The following is a 16,987-nucleotide window of genomic DNA, read 5'->3' on the forward strand; positions in this document are numbered from 1 at the left end:
TTCAAACATGGACTTGGCATCTGAATACAAACATCTAGTTTAGCAGAGCAAGAAGAGAGAGAAATGGCTTATGATTCCCATATGTCTCAGTACCTTTAAATAAAGGGATGGTAACACTTAAATAGTATTAAGCTTCAAACAGATGGTACTGTGTTACTGTAATCATCTGTCTAATTATATTGGAATGTGACGAGAAAGTAAAAAATAGGGGAAAAAATGAATAATAAAACAAATAAAGGGGGATTGCTTTGACAGCTCAGTGTTCAGGGCTCCCAACAGGCCACCAATTGGACCCTGAAAAAAGGAAGTAACTTATAAAAGCTAATGGCTGCTCAGTAATGTTACATAAACCTATTTCAGTCATTAATTACCTGTTTCTTTTTCTATGAGAAATATAGACTCGTTTAGACAGAGCAACATTTTTTAGGCTGCATTCATGGTGTATAAACAAAAATTAAAGATCCATTTGTCAGCCAGCATTTCCTTTCTGTTTTTGTTTTTTTTTTCAATTATACCCCTTGGCTTTTTTATACACGTAAAAACCTGTAACAAATCTTAGCATGAGTTCCTGATAACAAATGAAAATAATCTGATTTCCAGAAGCTCGAAATCATTCCAGAGTCAGTAGCTCTATGTACATTTGCACGAAAGGATCTGACTAATTCCCACAGCATTCAGAGAACAGGTTTTCAAGGCACGGATCCAAGCTCATCCACTGTTATTACATTCCTTTATTCTTGGATTCAGAGACATCTCCCATACTTAAAATACAATTAAATAAAAATAAAAAAGAAATAATGAGACAAAATGCTGAGCACCATCAACGTTACACAAAGCAGTATGCAGCTGAAAAAGCTTAACAACGAACAGGAAGAGATCTAGAGCATGATCCACCAAGAAAATTAGTGACACTAATTGAAGTTTTCATCCAGCTGTACAGAGGTTAATGGGGATCTTTTCTCTCACTTCCATGCAAGTGGATTTGGCCTTTTTTTTTTTTCTGTAGTAAAATAAAACTTTTTTTTTTTTTTTTTTTTTTGTCTCTGCTGCATATCTTCTACTATAGCATCTCTGCCTTTTTTTTTTTTTTCACCATCATTTTGTTCACATTTAAAATAGAACCACATTTCCATTGTATAAATATAGCATGTGAATTTAAATCTCAGTCAGGTGAGAACAGATGTTTTCTAATGTTTTCAGGTTCATTGCTGGTCTGAATTCATCCCACAAAATCTGGCAATTCATTACTCTGTTTTAAGATTGCACAGATAATGCTTTTCCACAGACAAGACCTACATAGTTAGTTAAGTTCAAAGTTGAAGAATGCCAGCTTTGCACAGGCATTTTTTTATTTCCATATCCCTGCATCCAGAAGTAATGCTCAATGACAGCTGCACAGCCAGAGGAAGAGTTGTTTCTGATGTTGCATGTCTGTAACTTCAAAGTGAGATGGTTCAAGCAAGAACCACTTCTGTGTTCACACACAGCAGAAAAGTTGCTTTGGCTCTGTATCCAAATTACTTCTTTTAATTTGGCATTTACAAACATACATGCTGATAGAGGATGTTCCTTTTATTGGCTGGGTAGCTGCTTATTTGCTTTTCAGTTTACCTCTACCTTCATTAAAAGTCTGAAATTCAGCCAAAGGCCTGTACATAAATGCAATCATTTAGCTGTACATTTATTGCATTTACAACAACATATTAGCTGTACAGTTCCCCGAAGTTTAGATGATGATCTGAGCATGAAAAAAAAATATGAATACACTACAAGTGTATTACTATTTACGTTCAGGTCCTTTCCCTTTTAGAAGTAACTGCACTGATCTGTTTGATAAAATTTTCTGCTAACATTTTCTGCCTGCTAACGTGTTAGTCATTTCACCTTCCACTGGATTTCTTTCTCCATTTTGTTTAAACACAAGAACGCATCTTTGAATGTCTTGTAATGAGAATTGATAGTGATGTCCTTTTCAAGGCATATAAAGCAGTTGTCAGGAGTTTTAATACAAGAAAGATGAGGGGAACATTCTATGTACTTGCTACATTTCACAGTATGTCTGTAGAAGTTGAGACAGTCTAATTGGTGATACAACTGATTCATTTGCCCACTGGTTTTTAGTATTGAATAGGCATTCAGTTGCTCCATTTATCCTCATTGTATTTCTTTTGTCACCAAAATCCATTTATTTATTTCTGCAACCGTAGTGATGAATGACATTCAAAGGCTGGAGTCACAGAAACATGAAACAGCTACATGACTTTAAATTCTTTACAGTTAGGAACATATTTTTAACAACCTAGTAACAATACTGGAGGATGTATCCTTGAAATTGCTCTAGTGAGTATTTCTGATTTTATAATAGGAATTTAGAAATCTTTTCTGGAATCTTAAAACTTGTCAAGGAGCATTCTAGTTGAAAAGACATAGTGGCATCAACTTTTTAGTTGATAGTGACAGGACATGGGATAATGGCTTTAAACTAAAAGAGGGGAGATTTAGGTTAGAGGTTAGGAGGAAATTCTTCACTCAGATGGCAGTGAAGCATTGGCACAGCTGTCCAGAGAAGCTGTGGATGTCCCATCCCAGGATGCATTCAAGGCCAGGTTGGATGGGCCCTGGGCAGCCTGAGCTGGTGGGGAGCAGCCCTGCCATGTCTGGGGGTTGGGGCTAGGCAGGCTTTGAGGTCTCTTCCAACCCCAACCATTCTGTGAATCTTTTAAGGGTCACATCTGAGATCACAAGAAGGTCATAACAGCATCGATGTATTAATTCTACAGTGCTAAAACTATCATATTAAAACAAAAAGTGAATAGCAAACCAAACAGCACTGGGACATGGGTAAAACACACAGCTTTCTTGAATGACCAGTTTCACAGTAAGTTATACTATTACCCATTTCACCTCCTGCTCAACCTTTTCCCCTCGTTTCCCAGCTTGACTTCTTCAGATGAGATCAGCTGTTCACGGCCAGTCTATAAACAGCTGCAGAAAATTACCCTGCTGTAAATGAGACCTTGCTTGTATAACTGAGAAAAATTAGCTAAATTTTAGCTTCTCTGTTAAGAGAGAGAAAAGCAGACTTCTTTACAAAGTGCACCATGAAAGCAAAAGAAAGGCACAGGAATCTTCAAAGTAGTTTATCAGACCTATTGTATTGTCTTTAAGGGTAGGTTTACACTTAAAGCTTCTGGCACTTCGAAAAAAATAAGACCAAACCTCTGTCAGTATATTCTATCCAAAGTTATTTGCCTTCAAAGCAATTCATACAGTTACTTCTCACTTAACTGTTCAGTATCACTGAAAACTTTTGCACCCTTAATACTAATTAGAATTGTTCCGGTAATGGTTCTCTAATTAAAACTAATTTGACTTTTGTATGTTAATTAGTTTCAACCAATATCAATTGAATAAAATAATAATGGAGTCATCTCACATTTGAATCACAGAAGCTTCAAGCATAAGCTGTGTTGGGAGAAATTAGCTTGTAATTAACAAAACCGTTTAATAATTGCCTCTAAATGTAACCACCAAGCTGTTGCCCAGGATGTGCCCTGTGGTTACAATTACAGCTATCTACGCAGAAATCGACATAGGCAAACTCTGAACAATTTGTCTCAGGATTTCAATTTGCTTGTTTGGTTTAAAACTCCCACCTTCATAATTAATGTTATCAGTCGTTGCCTTTCCTATTACAACATTTTCCAGGGAGATATTTGTTTCACAGGGACACAGCAACTCTGTGTGCAGTCTGCAGTCACCTGCCTGCTGACAGCAGGGGGACCTCCCTGTCCTCCCAGCTCCTCGCAACTATGATTGCATGCAGAAGGCAATTTGTACCAACATAAAGAACTGAATGCATGCATTGTTCACAATATAATTTGCACAGTTCACAAGAACAAATATAGAGAAAAACAAACAAACAAACAAACAAACAATACCCTAGGACCTTAGTGAAATAAATAGCAAAACAATTTTACTCAAGGAGACTCGGTGCTCCCAGATCCACTCTCTGAAGCGCACCTGTTACTGTGCATCCAACCTGGTAAAAAAAGTGTAACTATTGAAGAGTTCAGTTCAAGTGCAGGCTTCACTAGAAAAATCACAGAGGAGTTGAGGAAAAAAAACCCAACACACAAATACAGAAAACTGCATGACTCCCTCAGTAAGGAAACTAAAGCCACGTATGTAACTAGTGACCATATCTCTAAACACTTCCTCAATTCTAGGAACAGAAGTAGTGAAAACACAACATCCATTTAGACCAATAACATTTGCTTCCCTGATTTCAGTGCTCTAGAGCAGCCCATACAAAAGACGCAAAGTTTTAGTGGTTAAATAGGGATGACCTATCTGAGTTCTTATCTTTGTTAGCAGGGAGGTGATGAAATGTGGCAAAGCACCTTAACACTTCTTCTACTTGTCCAATGATATCCCAGGCTGGATGTGGCTCTAGTGGTTGGGGACCTTGCCCATGGCAGGAAGGTTGAAACTAGATGATCTTTGGGGTCCTTTTCAACCCAGGCCATTCTGTGATTCTATGACATGATTTTATGACACATTCTGCCTAGCTGAAGTTTCTAAGCTATTATCTGGACCTTTAGTTAGTTAGCTAAGCTATTTTATTCTGCATTGGAATACACAATATAAGACATTCATCCAGTCATGGACAACAACAGAAATGGATAGACAACCATCATACTGCGATTTGCAATCAGTGTTTCCCCCAAGTCCTTATATCACTACTGTTTGCATAGCAGTGTCACATTCAATTGTGTACTGAGAAAGAACAACTGCTGCAGTCTCTGATGCATAAAAAACAGCCAAATAGTGGTGCTGCTTTTGGATAACGTGCTGGTATTAGAACACTTCTTTAGTAGCAAAGAAAGAATACACTGGAGGATCTTTTTGTTAAGTATCTTTTGAAAACATGTCTGTTTCCCCTACTAATGCATGCAGCCTGCAGAAAGTGGGAAAAGCTATCATCTGTTCTATCATTCTCATTCAAATTTTAGAAAGTACGTCTAGGGCAGCAGTGTGGAGCTAAATAAACATGGTTAAGGAGTGGAGTAACACCGGTGATAGAACTGCGCACTTCTACACCTACCGTTTGCAGGAGTCACATAAACCTGTGTATTTTTCCCAAGAGACAGAGACTAAGAGCTGTTTGCAGTAACTATGGGTTGCATTTGTATCCCACAATGCTTTCTCTACTAACTGCTTTTGGATGGATTCATTCAGAGCTCTGTAATGCATTTATCATCTCCAATACCATTACCTTTCTTAGTTCCAAATATGGTTCTCTTCTTATTTAAGCCTGTTAGGGTCCTTCTCCAAAAGGAGGTACAGGGATTACTTCAGATACACCACCTCAGAGACACAAGTGAGTGAGGGACCTGAACCTAGATCAGCAATAGCATACAGCAGCAAGCAGCATGAATATGGATGGCCCTGGGAGAGCAGGGCAGCCGTAGCCCTTTGATGGTATTTAATATCATCTCTTTCCCGTTTACAAAGATAGCTATAAGTAGAAATGAATAAGCATACATCATTTGCGGTTTTTTTTCTTCGCAGAACTGCTCACAGAAATCAGGCACAGAGCAGTGGCACTCCTGGCTTGTCCCCTGGTCCGACTTCCAGCTCCAGCAGGATGCCGGCCTGGTTTTCCCTTTTCCGGACACTTCCATGGTCCTTTACAGCCCTGCTAAGTGAGTGTGAATGACTATCATCAGTTCTGAATGGGAACACTTCACACCCATTTCGTGCAAGTGTAAATGGCTGCAAAATACCTAGTTGGGAACATGGCCCATTACATCCTCTTGCTAAGGCTTTGCATAGTACATGTCCAGGCATCATATATCAAGTGCAGAAATAGTAGAAATTCTCTTTGTGAAAATCAGTTTTGATGCACTAGAACTTTTTAACTATTTCCAACAGCACACTTGCTGGATTTAAGAGTGGCATGAATAGGATGTGGTATCTATTGTATGTGACCTCCCTTTTTAGGGATCCCTATGAGATGTTTCCAAAGCTGTCTGATTTCTTGGTTTTCTTGTTGAATTTAAAATTCTGATCTCCAAAAATGAGTGAAAAAAAAAGGAATTGGAACATCTTCATGGCTTTCCTTCCATTCAAGTTAGCCAAATTAAACTGTAGCAGCATGAACCCTTCTTACCTTGATCCAAGATCAGTGTGAAGCAGCATCTTCTGAACCAGATGATGAATCGTTTCCAAAATTCTTTCATCTGAGCTATTTTACAGCATAGTCAATAACCACAGAATAACAAAAGTGCTACTCAGAATTTGTGCACCACAAGAATTCATATGACTTAATGACAGATAATAGCTCAGAGTTCCTAAATGTCTTATTCTCTTAGTTCTAGCTTAGTGCAAGCACATTTTGCCTGCAGATGTATAGAGTATTTGGGGGAAAAATACAACATGAATATATACCAATAAGATAGTGTCAACTCTGGGAGATTATACACAGTTGTCACTTCAGAACAAAAAAAGTAGATCTCATGATGAATTCACAGGATTATCACTCTCAAGACTCATGATGAAAAGGACAACATTTTGATGTTAACTATCTTAGATTATGTTAATGATATTAATACAATATTCTAGTAGTTAAAAAACACACACACAAAATGAAAGCAAATTCTTCCTTCAAGTGGTAAAGACATTATATCAGATGGGCCTTGTGGTGATGAAAACATCACATTGCCAATGAAAAGCCTCACTCCTATGTTCAAAAACACCTACAAGTGTGCAAAATCAGCTCTGCAGTCCAGCTGGAAACTTGTCTACGTTTCTTGAAGACAAGCTCCAATGATGGATCTGGTTTTCATGTGGACTTTCATGCTCCTTCAGAAAGGCCTGATTTCACAAGAAGCTGGTATGACCTACGAGTCAGCAGTGTTTGGACACAAAGTGGTGAAATAATCTTCTATCCACATTGGGAGGGTTTGAGTCATACCTCATGGTGTCCCTCCTAGAAAGCTCCTCTAATCCCTTTCTCATTGTCTGCAGTTACTAATGATAGGGCCATAAATTATTTGAATTATAAAAGCAATATGTAATGACAGGTACTGGAATTGATGGTTTCATCCTCTGCCATGTGGTATGCCTTTCTCAAAACAGTGGTTTGTATGATATATTGTGACTTTAATTTAGAGTTACCACCTCATGCCAAAACCGATAGGGTCTCACTGGAGCTCAGCAAAAGCAGTACATAAGTCAGCGAATAATTCCCTCTGGAAAGCCTTAGTGTATGGCTAAGTAATGTTCTTGTTTACCTCATTTAGCCCCCAGTTCTCCAAGAGCTAGCCATGAAGAGTTCTTATCCTCTCTGATATCCAGCCGGGACAAAGTGTCCTGTCTTTGTTTTCAGCCATGAGGCTTGTGTCAAACACACCCTGACAGCTGCAACAATTTTTGGTGAAAACAATAATTCCACTTTTCCTTTCCATCTGCCTGCAGATGGCTTAAATCTGACCCATCAAAAGGGAAAAAAAAAAAAAAAAAAAAAAAAAAAAGAGGAGAAATAGTGTTCCAGCTGAGATGAAATTGTAACGATTGCTTATTGAGAAAATAACAGGTCTGAGATTTGCAGAAGAGACCCCACAATGAAGCTGTATATGAGATAACTGGAGATTCTGATACTGGTTGATCTGGGTTCTCTATACTTACTCTCAAACTTACTTACTCTTCAAATCAGCAAAAAGCCACGTGAAAAGTAATCAGCAATGTATGTCATGGATAACAGGTTTACTTTTTTTCTCTACAAAGGAGAAATTTTGCTAAGAAACACTGAAATACAATCTGAAATACTAGAAGGAAATCATTACTGAAAGGCCAAATTTGCAGCTTGAAGTTTACATCTTGTTACTCAGTTTCAGTGTTCTATGCTTCACTATATTTCAAATCAAAATAATAACATCAACATAATTCCCTTTTTATTACCGAACTTTCACACTGCAGACACTGCTTTGTAAGCACACAGTTTGTTCATGAAGAACAGCAGCTACTGCAGCTAAAGATATACTCAAATGGTTTCAGTAATTGTCCAGATTTGATGACAACTGCACATAATGCAGAATATCATGAACACAAAGCAACTGAAAGAAACTAATTTCCACTTATTATGTTTGGAGTGAGGAATGAAATGTCATCCTTTTAAGACAACAAATAGGCATTGCAGTGGTGAGGACAATGAGAAGTTCAGGGTCTGGTTCAGCCCATGTATTCTTCTTGTCATTTTACATCTAGTTTTAAAGAAAAAGCAACAACTTCTCCATCACATAAAACAAGAAAAAAAAATAACCTCACAACATATGAGCCACAAAATTCTCTCTCTTTCTTTTTAAGTAACAAGCTTTAACAGTTGCCTCAAAGACTTTGCTGTACCATTGAGACTGGCAGTGATTTCCACTTACTGATAGGGAAAATGGGTGGTAGAATCTCTAGGAGATGTCGTGTGAGACAAGAGTTGAAGAAGCAAGAGCTAATGAACCTGTCACTTTTTAAACTAGGAAAATATAGCACAAAGATATCATAAAATGCTATAGATTGCTAGCATCTTATCCTCATTAAGTTGGTTTTTTTGTTGTTGGATTCTTTTGCATGAGTACAGAAGTAAGACTGGAATGAGGTTTCTAATCTCTCTGCCCAGAGAAGCCGCAGATGCCCCATCCCTGGAGGTGTTTAGCACTAGTTTGGATGGCACTCTGGGCAGCCTGATCTGGTGGGTGGCACCCTGTACACGGCAGGCTGTCAGAGTTTGATGGTCTTTAAGGTCCCTTCTGACATAAGCCATTCTATCATTCTGTGTTTCTATGATCTCATAAATATATCTATCTATCTACTTATCTGTCTATCTATCTATCTATCTATCTATCTATCTAATGAAGATAACTGGTGGTGGTAGGATCATGAATAAATGGCTTTGCTCTGGTAAGTCTAAGGAGATGCCAGTCACATAATAAATTCTATATAAAAAAATATTTCCAAAACGCTTAAAACTACATGTATAAAGGTTAGTTCCATTCAAAGTAAGCAGATCATTAAATTTATCACTATGATTTTTCCTAGGAAGTAAAATGCCCTTAAAACCTTTCCAGGATGACTGAGTCTTTAGAAAGTCTGTACATTATGTAAAGGTTTGAAAGGGTATGCTGCATCTGGCATGAGAACGTTCTGGAAGTAAGAAAATCTCTTCAAGCCTACCCACACAAAAATGTCTTTCTCAGCAAGGCAAAAGGACCTTTGAGGTAAACCATGAGACCATGCTAAACCTGGAGAACCATGCTTAGATTTTCCCAGATCATGTATTTGGGATACCTAGGTTAACTGGGAGCATGGAGAATGAAAAGTAATTAATCTCTGGAGAAGACACTATACTGATTCCTTTGCTAGAGTAAACACAGCTTTTTCTGAGAGCCAGGATGTCTTCTGGATTCCCGCTGAATGATGTTCCACTTCCACTTTGCCCATTACTCAGGGCTGCAGCTCATGCCAAGCACTTCCATTTGCTGTGATTGGGACCACCAAGCAAAAAAATGGAGCATACATTTGTTTTGCATCCTCCAAAATTCAGGAGTCCAAGCTTACAGACAAGTTGAACTCACTGTGCACTCAAATGCCAACTGTGTGATGCAGAGCCAGGATACTCACATCGCCAAGCAGCCAGAAGTTTGAAAGCCTGCTCTTCAAGAAGTGGAAATAGAAATGAGAGCAAGGATGAGGTTGGAAAAACATCATTAAAACAATAGGTGGCTAAGTCACACAGAGCATGCTGTGGTACTGATGTACTCAGAAGCGAAGTAGAGTCTCTTTGTGCATAGAGGATGAATTACCCTCTCTGAAAGGATGTCTAAAAAGAAACACACTGTATAATAAAAATGAATAAATGTGAAGAGTCTACTAATGCTATGGACTGAGCTTGTTCTGGGTGACTTCCTACTGCAGCGCTCTCAAAGCCTTCAGTAGGATCTCATGCATACGTAGACCTCAACTCTCTCTGGCTAAATAAAGGACTTGAGGCTGCAGAATTGTCACCCTTTCCTAAGCAACAGATTCAATTCAGGAAATTAAGACTCATACAGTGGTGACTAATGCTTTTGTCAGGCTCATTATGAAGTACTCAAGGATGCTGCAAACATCCTGTGCCTTACATTACCACTCTTGAGTGACCAAGTTCATTCAGGCCCACAGTGTGTCCCACCTCTATTGCAGTAACTGCTGTGTGCTGCCTTCAGTACGTATGCTCCCACACGTTATAGAAAGGAGTTATTTGCAGAAGTTCAGGCAGTCCTTACGGTATTGCACAGACATAGCCAGCCTCCTCCCTACTTGCCCAGTGGGAATCACAGAGAAGTGATTATCTTGGAACAGATGCAGATGCTTAAATAAAGAGGGGATGATGGAAAAAAACATTACATAAATCCTCCCCACGTGAGCAATGAATACACCCCACAGCTGCTAGCTTTGTTTTGCATATTTTACATATTTACATACACAAAATATTTCCAAACATCCCTATGTTTATCTAAAACTCCATCAGTAATAAAGCTGGCAGAACAAATCCAGTGCAAATATACTCACTGCATGAAACTTCTCTGAATTGATTTTAAGATGCACAAGGAGTAAAAGCTTGCTTCTACTGAAGTCAACAACAGCAAATCTCACATCTCCAAAGAAGGAAGACCTAATATACTCCTATACTCCTAAATTGTTCACTCCACAGCAAAGACCAGTCTGAAGATGAATGAGGCAATGTTTCTAAAGCAAGGACAGCTGGTAGATTAGGGAACGGGATATTTTTCTCATGCCAGTTGCCTGCAGGTGGGTGGTGGGGGTAGGTTGGAATGGAAATAAAACCTTCGAAGGAAAAACTGAGTATCCTTCTTCAGATAGTGCAGAGAAGTCAAAAAACAAACAAATAAATAAAAAAAAACCTGCTCAAGCTCAGAAAGGGTGGGTAGCCTCCTAAAGATAAATTAATAGAATGACTTGCATCTAATTTCAACCCCCCTGCGGTGGGGGGGGTCGCCAACCACTAGACTAGGCTGCCCAGAACCACATCCAACCTGGCCTTGAATGACTTCAGGGATGGGGCATCCACAACCTCTCTGAGAAACCTGCTCCACTGTGTCACCACCCTCTGAGTGAAAAATTCCAGCTTAAAAAAGGTAGAGTGACATCCATGTCCATGCTCATTGTCAAGATCATTTTGGAAAAGAACAACTAATCAAGGGAGGAAGCATATGAGCATAACATTTCTGGTTTTAGTCTGTAATACCTCTTTTCTCTTCCAGCTCATCCAGCCAAACAGGGAATGGAGCAGCCCACCTTCCCCAGCCACCCTTCTGTAGGCACTACGTAACCTGAAAGTGGAAAAGAGCCATGGGGAAGAGTACAAGACTGATTCCCACATACTCCCTTGATGAGAAAGCCAAGAAGAAAAGAAGTACAAGAGGAATGCTACTGCTGCACACCATCTTACTTATTATGTAGAGCAGGAATCTGTCTGTCACAGAGGAGGAATTAACTTCTCCACAAAAGCAAACCCAGAAGAAAAGAGTGAAGAAATGTAGTAGATCTGCAGCTTGTGGAGTTTCCATTTGGAATATACTTCTCAGAAGACAGACAAAACAGGATTGAAAAAACCTACCAGCCAGTGAGGAATATTTATCCAGACTCCCTCTCCAAAACTGCTTTATTGATCAACCTCTACAGAGGTCTTCCCCATTGACTTCTACATAGATGCCAAAAAAAAATTCTTACTCTTAAAAAGGACATTTGAAAGAGACTAGGGAGTTTCCCACTGAGAAAGTTCCTGAAAGTTGAGTTTTATCTCTATCTATTTCCACCAGTAAAGAATAGAGTGCTATTCTTAAAAGGGAACAGATTTTTTGGTTTTGGCCAGATATAGAAATCTTTGTTGCTATATTTGGCTTCCAATGTAGGACTTTCTGCTTGCTGGTGGGAGGAGGAAATTAGAGCTGGTGTTATTCATAACTAAATGGGCATGAAAAACAAACCACGTCTCTTTGAACTGTAGTGCTACTATGGGCATTCACATTACAAATCATTTTTAAAGCCTGCAATACCTCTGTGCACGCAACAGCCAACATCAAAACTTTATTACCCGCTCATTTTCCCTCAGTGATAAACCATTGCAGATGTACAGTTATTGTCAAGGCAAAGACATTGGTGTAGTTCGTGGTGGTGATTGTGCTCTGTTTTGTTTTTAAATATAATTTCTCGCTCATCTTGAAAGAAAGCAAAAGTGATGTTCTGAAAGACAGACAATTACTGGAAGGCTGCAGGATCCAGCCCCCCTCTTCTTCCCAACAACCCCAAAAAGAAATCAGCTAAATTAATTGGCATCCCAGCCCAACACACAGCTCAGCCATGAGGAATTCTCACCAGATGTCTCAGTCCCCACCCGGCCTCCCACATCACGCAGGCAGCATAACCCTTCAGAGCCTGAGGTCCTGTCGGGGCGACTGGCCCCACCGTGCGGGGGGTTGATGCAGAAGGCTGATGTTAGCCCCAGCAGCTGGCCCCCACCCACACTTACCTCCCCCACTAGTGTGGCAGATGCCAACCTCACTCCTCACATATTCCATGGCATTTCCCTCATGCCAAGCAGGCTGAGCACTGCTGAGGTTATCCGGCTCCCTCCTGGCACCAAGGGAAGCGTTTCCCCATGGCATCAGGCAGGACCCCAGCTGGCAGTCAGTAAAATCCAAAATAAGAGTTATCTGGATGGAAGTGATGAGATTTTTGATGGATGTCAGGTCAGTAAATCCAACTGAATGGCACAGATTTACATGAATGGAGGCTGTGGTTCAGCTTGAATATAATCAGTCACAAAACAATTCCTTTTCTGGAGCATCACTGCTTCCCCTCTTGTTTTCTGATGCAGTGAGTACATACAGAAATAACACCTATGAGCATTTGGAAACCAAGGCATGGGGCAAGGCAGCTGGAGCTCTACTCTGGTGAGAATAGTAGATGTTACTAAAGGAGAAAAAGCACATCAGCTCACTCATCCCCCAGTTTAACAGCACTGTTGTTGCCTAGAACACGTTTACTTCACTGAAGCTATTTGTGGTTGTCCTAAAGCAAAAGGGCTCTCCCAGATCTTTCCTCACAGACTAAACCACAGTGTACACAGTTCACTTCAAAGAAAGAAGTTTCCTGCAATGTTTATTCCAGCTTTTTCTTGACACTTAGTTTGTACCAAATTTCTAAGTCCTCACACTGCTCTGGTATTTTTTGATGGCTGTCATGTCCCTTTCTACTTCTTTCATGTACAAGCCAAGCAGTTGTTAGGCATCATTTGCTTATTTTGCAATGGTCTTTATCCCATCCTCACCTCCATCGTCCATGCGACTGTTTATCTCCCAGTAGTTTCCAACAACTTTCTCTCCTACAGAAAGTTCTGAATGCAAATTCCCCCTTCCCTGGTCTTCCTTTCCTTACATTTCAAGTTCTTACTCATGGCCCAAGAAAGAAAAGGGCGATTCTGAGCAGAGGCAAAGCACTCTGCTTGCAAAACTCTCTGCTTACTGTCCTGGAAATCAGTCCTGGAGCAAGACATATAGGGAAATTCCTGCTCATCTACTGGTGCTCTGATACTGTATAGCCCATATGGTCAGGATCTTCACAGAATTTTGCAACTAAACTCTTAACAGCTCCCTGCTGATCGCGTGCAAGTGGCAATTTTTCAAAAGCTCTGTGCTTGGCCAAAGTTTGGAGGTTTCCCCTCCCCTGCTGCTGGAACAGTAAATGATATATTTGTGACCAAAATACCAAACGTTCAGCCCTCAATCCAGAATGCAGACATGCGAACATCACTCAATTAAACAGCTGTAAAATAATTTTAGCAAGGGCATAGTCACTTCCTTAATGGGAATTACTGAACTGTCATAAAAAAGAATCAATTTGTGATAAAAAACTTTTATGGAAAACTTCTACTTGATGAGCATCAAAACTGCAACAAAATTATAAAACTAAAAATCTGTTACAGCAAGAAGCCTCAGGTCTACCAGGTATACCATCTTACCAGATCTGATTTTAAAATAGCCTCTCATTTTAGAGCAATTTAAAAGGAGAAAAAAAAAAAAAAAAAAAAAAAAAAAAAGACATTGCAGCAAATGCAACAGACCCTATCTAATGAGAAAGCTAGTGTCTTCATGCAAGAGCCCTTTTAGAAATCCCTTAGATGCTCACCTTTTGCTCTATCCTATTTCAGGAGAGAATCAGTAGTTTAGGACACTTGTTTTAAAATGTTTTCAACAGGAGACAAAGTCTTGGCTGTAGAAATTAATCTCATGAAAAAAAAATAGAAACTCAGGATGCTGTAATTTACAAAGAGATTTATGAGTTCTTCAGTTGCATAAGAATAAAAATAATAAAAAAAAAGCATTAGCTAATTGTTGAGAAATACAGACCAAGCTGAAAATACTACATTAAAAATATAACAATAAACTTCACATTAAATTATTTATTCAGTAATTAAAACAGTGACACTTTTCTTTATACAAAGACTCCCACCAGTTTTGATGAGAAGGATGAATGTTCAGTGGAGGTTTTGAGGGTAGCAGGATTAAGAATGAAGGGGGGAAGGAGAGGGACCCTGACTTGACTGATGGTTTTAAATGATAACTACAAACAGCTAGCAGAGAAAGTGCAGCATAGTTCTGCAGATACTTTACTAGATTACTGTAAACCTCAACTGCTATGAACATTGATTGTATATAGGTGCCAATTACCTGAGCCCAAGCTTGCTGGAATCAATGTGGATTCCAGTACGTGTCCACCAATGTTGGACCAGATCCTGGGCATCCACTCTTTTCCAGCCAACAATGGACTGCAGTTTAGGCATTCACAGCTGGTCCCAATGATCTTAATGGCATCAAAGTCTTCAACAGACTTTGAGGAAGAAAGGAGGAGCAGGGCTCCTGCCTGCAAAACACCACTGTCAGTGATACACAGCTGATCTATCTTGAAGCCTTGTGCCTTTGTGTGGGTGCATAACAACTGTGATGTTTTAATCACCTCCATCCCTAAACTTAAGTTTATTGGGAGCTAAAAACATCTTGCAGTTCAGAGGGAACTCCAAACAAGCTATCACAGGTCCCACCATGGTGTCATGGACACCACAGAAAAAGAACAGCCAGAGGATTATGGGCACTGTTCTGACCAATGGCTGCTAAAACAAATGTTTCCAGAGATATCTTTAATTCCCTTTGGTAATTAGTTCATCCCATAAGAGGGTACGAGTGTAAACTTGCAAGTACAGTCTAATTTTAATGTGTTGTGCAGCATCTGTCCAACCATCTACATACGATACTGGAGAAGAACAGTTCTGCTCACAGAACTACCATCTCAACCTTTGTAAGACCTCTCCTGACCTTGCACAGGCAAGAGTCCTTTAGTCTTTAAAGGGTCCTTTTCTGCATCATAGCTGTCAGATTGTGCCCATAGGGCTAATATATAAAAGCAGTATTTATTTTTAAATACCATCCTGCTTTACATGAGATTTCAGCTCCAATAAACATGCATCAACTTTTTAAAAAATTCACACAAAAACAATATTTATCATCCAAATACCCCTTAAAAGCTCTAAGGCAGATATATTAAAGACAGAAGTCAAGTTTAAAATATATATGTATATATGTAATTTTGAACTGTTTGAAAGAAACAGAAGTTGCTGGTCCATTGATATGGAGAAAAATATTGTACCTGAAGTGAATTAAAATAACTGTATTCAACAAGATACATTTGTCTACTGAAAGGCAACATATTGTATCTCTTTGCATAACTCCTTTGACACCATGGTCATCTCTACACACACAACAAATCAGGGCTTTTGAAAGATTAAGTTTTGGGGAAAGGGGTTGTCTTCTCTCTCTCTCTCTCTCTTTTTTTTTTTTTTTTTTCCTTTCCTTTCTTAATTTTATTTATTTATTTATTTTTTAAGTGTGGAAAAATTCCATTCACTCCTGAGGTTACAGAGAATGCAATAAAATACCTACTGTTTTTTTTTGTTTGTTTGTTTTGTTTTTACAGTCAGATGAGATTTAGTAATGTCATTCAGTTTATTTCCAAAGAATGTGCATTCGAAGCATGAGGGAGGAATGGAGGAAAGAAGGTACTAGGTATAACAACGTGTGTGTGCATATATATATATATATATGTATATAAATATATGCACATACATAAAGAAATGTAGGAGAAGAAGAGCAAGACATACATGATTGATTGGAAACAGAAAGGGTGGGTGCATGCCAAGGTAAGTGATCATAAGCACAGTGGGGAAAATATAATGCTCCCCTCATACAGCCTCTGCTCTCAAGAGGTGTACAACCCGCCTCCCTGAAAGCTGTGATGGGAAATTAATCCTCAAAAGCATGTTTCAAGGCAGGAGAAACAGAATATTGAGAGAATCTTGACATTCACTGAACACACTACAAAAGAGGAATCAGAAAAGCTGATGAGCAAATTGGTGTATCTCGTGAGTAGAAGAATCATTAAAAAGTGCATTTTACTGTCATCAAGCATGGATTATCCAGCTCTCCAGAAATAAAATCTGCTGGGTGGTTAGTAGCTGTAGTATTGCATCATCTTTTTAGGATGGAAATGCCCCAGCTGAAACAAAATGGGAATCTGCTTTCCAAAATCTGGTGGTCAGGTTGAACATCCCCTGCCTTCAAGCAAACAAGACACAAAAACTGAGAGCAGATTTCTCAACATTACCAGGAACAAAATAAAATCCTGGATAACTGTAAGGACTTTAATGTTTAGGTTTTCTTGAAATAAAACAATAGTTTCCCTATGTTCTCCCAGAAAAAGTGACAGAGTACATCGTGTTTTTATAAGACCTCAGAAAATGAATCATCCACTTTCTTGGGACAGCATTAGAGTCCACCACACACACACAGAAATGAAACTCCTTTAGTAACACATTAAG

At 39.1% G+C, this 16,987-nt stretch overlaps 1 long non-coding RNA gene across 1 annotated transcript in view; it reads left to right on the top strand.

Annotated features, from left to right (window-relative positions):
- The window catches only part of LOC122178246, a 41,746-nt gene extending 25,702 nt beyond the window's left edge, over positions 1-16,044 (top strand). The window contains exons 2-3 of the long non-coding RNA XR_006178259.1: positions 5,575-5,708; positions 11,319-16,044. This is a non-coding gene — a long non-coding RNA (uncharacterized LOC122178246). The remainder of the gene's footprint in view (positions 1-5,574; positions 5,709-11,318) is intronic.
- The last annotated feature ends 943 nt before the right edge of the window (positions 16,045-16,987 follow it).

This window comes from Lagopus leucura, unplaced genomic scaffold (genome assembly GCF_019238085.1).
Source record: "Lagopus leucura isolate 7727_CA_CO unplaced genomic scaffold, USGS_WTPT01 Super-Scaffold_100001, whole genome shotgun sequence".
Lineage (NCBI taxonomy): Eukaryota > Metazoa > Chordata > Aves > Galliformes > Phasianidae > Lagopus > Lagopus leucura.